The sequence below is a fragment of the Schistocerca nitens genome, chromosome 7 (assembly GCF_023898315.1).
Source record: "Schistocerca nitens isolate TAMUIC-IGC-003100 chromosome 7, iqSchNite1.1, whole genome shotgun sequence".
In the NCBI taxonomy this organism is placed as follows: Eukaryota; Metazoa; Arthropoda; class Insecta; order Orthoptera; family Acrididae; genus Schistocerca; species Schistocerca nitens.
In genome coordinates, this window is record NC_064620.1 from 227,777,161 (window position 1) to 227,783,701 (window position 6,541).

Sequence of the window (6,541 nt, forward strand, 5' to 3'; positions counted from 1 at the left end):
GACAAGACGAGTAACTTCAAGAGATTTGGGCGACAGGCAGGTCATTCTAATGCTCGAAGTTTAGTTCTGTAATATCAGCCAGCGCAATTAGTAAAATTCTCTGTCGATGCCTGTAAACCAGTTATATCTGCCTGGCAAAGACCTGTCCAGGCAATTAACGTTAAACAGTTTTTTTACGATTTGTGATAATTTCGTGAGACTGGCGTACATTTAACAGACCTCTTACCAGTCATTGCAGATATATGACGTTTTTTTCGAAATGCGGGCTTCTTTCCAAACTGTTGTGTAATACACTAATCTATACCATATTTTCATATTGATGAACTAAGCAGTGTCATATGGACGACTCCGTTGACCACATTAAAGTGGTATATACAAAGATTACACTTGCATAGAACTGTTAAAATTCTTTTGTGTCAAAAGACTTCTTTAAAACTGAATCTGAGGTATGATATACACAACGGAGTATTGAAAAATAAACAGTGCATACTAACGCTGTGTGACTGGTTCCTTAAGCTCTGTCAACATCTGACTGGAGAACATTGTCAAACCGTCATCACTGGACCTCACACGTTCAGTATGTATTGGCAATACTGAGAATACTTTGAAGCCAATCAATATTGCTCGACAATATTTTTAGTATTAACATAGGTCAATACACGCCCTCACACAGTCAATATATTGGCAGTTTGACAATATTACTGAATGTCTGAGAGCCCCTTAAGACTGACGGTCATTTCTTTTTACAATTCACTTTACAGATCGCTAGGTATCTGTTAGACTGATTTTTGCTCTGCTGAGTTGCCTCTGCCTTCTCACCACAATCTCACCGATTTTCTCGGCGCGATTCATTAACCGTGTGCTTCTCGATGTCCGGCCGCGTTGCACTGAGGCCTTCGTGAGCGACCTGCGTCTACATCGAGTGACGTCACCGTCTGACCACTTAATCATGGACACGACGGGATATGCTGTGCGATTTCTTGTGTGAAATTTTGGTGCAAACGCCTAAACCAACTCACATTGTACATTTCACACAGATTACATAACAGCTATAGAGGAACTGAGAAAGAGGAATTAACATTATAACCACTTTTAGTAGTGAAATGAAATGATCGTATGGCATTTACTGGCCGGGATATCCCCTTCGGGGTTCGGCCGCCGTATTGCAAGTGTTTTTAGTTGACGCCCCTTCGGCGACTTGCGTGTCAATTATAATGAAGCACACACAACGTACCAATGCAACTTAGCTCAAAGGTGATTACTTAAAAATTTGTTTCCGTTCCGAGCTTTTGTGTAATATGCAGTCATGTAACTTGACCTAATGTGAAAATTACGATTTTCGTATCAAATGGCACAGGAAAGCGAACATTCAAAATGAAAAAAAATTGAAAAAAGAAACTCGTACACACACCACTACACGTAAATCAGTATTTATATGGAAAATTTGACCCTTTCACACTGTCAACTGTGTACATTAACGTTTACAAAGTCTTAGCTGCAACAGAGCATTTTTTCCCAACGGAAATCTGGGGTACACATTTGTAAATGTTCAGAATTTTCATTATGCGCAATTGCTGCCAAATATTGGACACCACTGTGAAAATAAAAGCAAGTCAATGTAGCAGTACGCAGCATCTCGTGACCCGTAGAATACACGGGTGTAGTTGGTTCTCTATATTCCACAGTATAACTGAATATTGTTATTGTTATTGTGCATGATAATTACTGAATGATCATTATATTTATTACAATAGAGAATGTTTCATAATTGGTTATTTTAGTACACAAAAAGAAACTGGCCCCTCCCGCCGGAGGTTCGAGTCCTCCCTCGGGCATGGGTGTGTGTGTTGTTCATATCATAAGTTAGTTTACATTAGTTTACGTAGTGTGTAAGTCTAGGGACCGATGACCTCAGCAGTTTGGTCCCTTAGGAATTCACACACATATTTGAAAAAGGGCCCGCATCTCGTGGTCGTGCGGTAGCGTTCTCGCTTCCCACGCCCGAGTTCCCGGGTTCGATTCCCGGCGGGGTCTGGGATTTTCTCTGCCTCGTGATGGCTGGGTGTTGTGTGATGTCCTTAGGTTAGTTAGGTTTAAGTAGTTCTAAGTTCTAGGGGACTGATGACCATAGATGTTAAGTCCCATAGGGCTCAGAGCCATTTGAACCATTTGAAAAAGAAACCAAGTGTACAAAGTATATTTTGAAAACAGGTATATACTTTCGTATAAATCTTGCATCTAAAATGATTAAAAATCACCTAAGAGCATTATTACAGCAACAAAAATGTCATCCTGAAAAAAAAAACAGGTCTGAAAGGGTTAAGTAACTTGCCCCGCATCTATTAGCACTATTTCAATGACCTTCACAGTAAGATCTTTGAGCTTATTTGCATGACGTGCCTTTGAAAAAAAGATCAATCACATCATGATCGGAAAATAAAGAAGTCTCAGCACATATACTTGGAGTTCGGTTGCACTTCATTATTTTCCGAGATTGCCTCTAAATGCCCGTCTCTGTAAGTAACCTTTGGCAAAATATGTATCTCACCTAAAATGACATTCAGTTTTCTTATGAGGATGTAACCAATTACAATTCTTTCTTAAAAACGCAACCCGGCTTTTAATCCGACTTCATTCTACAAGTTACCCGAAGGTTTTTTTTTTTTTTTTTTTTTTTTAAAAAACATTGGAGAAGCTCACAGGATAGTCTGTGGGGAGTATTGTGTTCGATTAAGTAAGCTATTTTCAATTTACTCCTTTACAAACTTCAGATTTCTAGTAAAACTTATATAACAAATATCGCTTATTAAGTCACTAATGCATTGGTCCATCGAGAAAAAAAATGGGATGTCTTTGACACAAAGTCTGTAAACTAACACGAAATTCGTGTCTATCTTGTGGGAAAAGACACTCAAACGTAGTTCAGCGCTTCTCGGCGAAATTCTTAGCACACAGTACACAATTCTTCCCAAGTCTGAAATTTGCACGATGAATGCTCGCAACTATTTATCCCGATTGTTACTGTCTTTTGGAGACGAAAATTTTGTAGTACTTCTTTCCTTGTTCGTCCTGTAATTTACAGTACGACCAAGCACACAGCAACTACGCCTCATTTCAAACGCCTACAACACATACCAGACCGATATAGCCTTTTCAACAGCAAAAAAGAAAAAAAAACAATACGCCATTTGCTACTTACCTAGTATTCCCGTCAGTTTGTAAATTGCTTCCCAATACGAAGGCATGCAAAACTTGAAACGAATGCAACTCAAGTAAAGCTCAAATGCAGGCGATGGTCCTCATTTCGTGACGTCACGCAGACTACCTGTCAGTTGTCGCAGACTCTTTATCTGATAGGTTATGGTTGTATCCATATATAAATAATTGGACAGCAGCGGCAGCTCTACATGAAGATGCCAATGGCCCTGGAAGGCCGCCGACCGCGGGCCACGGCACCTCCGAGAACGGTGAACGGTGCTGCCCATGACCCACTGTGTCGCTACACAGTCTGTCGAAGAACAGCACTGCCGGCAGAGAGCACCTCCCCCATCCCCCCAGCCGCACCACACTCAAAGAGCACCCTGGACGACTTCGAGGGAACGTCCGCAAGTACGCCAATTAAATAACTCTGGGTTCGGTGTGGGGCGGCGGTGGGGTGAGTGGACTGCTGTAGCCTGTCGTGGGGTTGTGAACCACTGAGGTCTACGGCGGGGACGAAGCCTCTCCATCGTTTCTAGGTCCCCGGTTCAATACACACACGCCAGTTAACCTTCCAACTATCTTGCCCAATTAATAAGATCTGCATTTCCTTACGATTAACTGGATCAGGGACGAAATACATTTAATTCTCCCAGAATGAATTTACAGAGAGACTGTCATCGTCGGAGCATCGACTGGAAAAAAGCGCAAGTCATTCCCGTTTTAAAAAAGGATCGTAGGACAGATGCACACAATTAAAGGCCTAAGTCGTTGGTGTCAATCTGTCGTAGAATTATGTAACATGTTTTATGCTGAAGAACTGTGACGTTTTTTGAGAATGAAACTCTCCCCTACAAAAATCAACACGGATTCCGGAGAAAGGGACCTTGCCGATGTTAGCTTGCTTTGTTCCTCCTAGAGACCCATAGCACTGTAGACAACGGCGCTCAGGTTGGTGTCGTGTTCCTTGCGTTCAGGAAGGCATCTGTCATCGTCCTGCACTGTAGTTCAGTCAAAAAATACGAGGCTACCGAATATGGGACCAGATCTGCGTCTGAATTCAAGTCTTCCTTGCAGAAAGAACTCAACACGTCGCTCGTAACGGAACAAACCCGACATATCTAAAGGTAATTTCGGGAGTGGGCTTATCCAAAGGAAGTGTGATAGGACTACATTCTACATGTGACAGGACTTTATGGTTTACAGTGTATATAATAGTGATCTAGAGGATAACATCAGAATCTACTTTATGCTGTTCCCGGACGATGAAGTTGCCTGTAACAAGATGGTACGTCAAAAGACAGTAATGATTTGCAGAATGACCTCCAGAGAATTGATGAATGGCGGAGGGACTGGCAGTTGAGCATGAACGTGAATAAATTTAACATATTGCGCATACGCAGGAAAGCAATCCATTATAGTACAGCTTCACTATTAATGACAACCCGCTGGAAACAGTATCTACTGTAAAATACGAGGGCAGTTCAATAAGTAATGCAACACATTTTTTTTCTCGGCCAATTTTGGTTGAAAAAAACCGGAAATTTCTTGTGGAATATTTTCCAACATTCCCGCTTCGTCTCGTATAGTTTCATTGACTTCCGACAGGTGGCAGCGCTGTACGGAGCTGTTAAAATGGCGTCTGTAACGGATGTGCGTTGCAAACAACGGGCAGTGATCGAGTTTCTTTTGGCAGAAAACCAGGGCATCTCAGATATTCATAGGCGCTTGCAGAATGTCTACGGTGATATGGCAGTGGACAAAAGCACGGTGAGTCGTTGGGCAAAGCGTGTGTCATCATCGCCGCAAGGTCAAGCAAGACTGTCTGATCTCCCGCGTGTGGGCCGGCCGTGCACAGCTGTGACTCCTGCAATGGCGGAGCGTGCGAACACACTCGTTCGAGATGATCGACGGATCACAATCAAACAACTCAGTGCTCAACTTGACATCTCTGTTGGTAGTGCTGTCACAATTGTTCACCAGTTGGGATGTTCAAAGGTTTGTTCCCGCTGGGTCCCTCGTTGTCTAACCGAACACCATAAAGAGCAAAGGAGAACCATCTGTGCGGAATTGCTTGCTCGTCATGTGGCTGAGGGTGACAATTTCTTGTCAAAGATTGTTACAGGCGATGAAACATGGGTTCATCACTTCGAACCTGAAACAAAACGGCAATCAATGGAGTGGCGCCACACCCACTCCCCTACCAAGAAAAAGTTTAAAGCCATACCCTCAGCCAGTAAAGTCATGGTTACAGTCTTCTGGGACGCTGAAGGGGTTATTCTGTTCGATGTCCTTCCCCATGGTCAAACGATCAACTCTGAAGTGTATTGTGCTACTCTTCAGAAATTGAAGAAACGACTTCAGCGTGTTCGTAGGCACAAAAATCTGAACGAACTTCTCCTTCTTCATGACAACGCAAGACCTCACACAAGTCTTCGCACCCGAGAGGAGCTCACAAAACTTCAGTGGACTGTTCTTCCTCATGCACCCTACAGCCCCGATCTCGCACCGTCGGATTTCCATATGTTTGGCCCAATGAAGGACGCAATCCGTGGGAGACACTACGCGGATGATGAAGAAGTTATTGATGCAGTACGACGTTGGCTCCGACATCGACCAGTGGAATGGTACCGTGCAGGCATACAGGCCCTCATTTCAAGGTGGCGTAAGGCCGTAGCATTGAATGGAGATTACGTTGAAAAATAGTGTTGTGTAGCTAAAAGATTGGGGAATAACCTGGTGTATTTCAATGCTGAATAAAACAACCCCTGTTTCAGAAAAAAAATGTGTTGCATTACTTATTGAACTGCCCTCGTATCTACGAATAGCTATACAGAGGGATCTTAAGTGGGATGACCACATAAAACAAATAGTGGGAAAAGCAGATGCCAGAGTGACATTCGTAGGAAGAATCTTGAGGAAATGTAACTCAACCACGAAAAAAGTGGCTTATAAGGCGCTTGCTCGACAATTTACTGAGTATTGCTCATCTGTCTGGAATCCCTACCAGTTATGACTGATAGAAGAGGTAGAGAAGATCGTACAAAGAGCAGCGTGTTCCATCACGGGATCGTTTAGTTGGCACCAGAGAGTTATGGAGATGCTCAGCAAACTCATTGCCGGCCGGGGTGGCCGAGCGGTTCTAGGCGCTACAGTCTGGAACCGCGCGGCCACAACGGTCGCAGGTTCGAATCCTGCCTCGGGCATGGATGTGTGTGATGTCCTTAGGTTAGTTAGGTTTAATTAGTTCTAAGTTCTAGGGGACTGATGACCTCAGAAGTTAAGTCCCATAGTGCTCAGAGCCATTTGAACCAAACTCCAATTGCAGGCACCACAAGAGAGG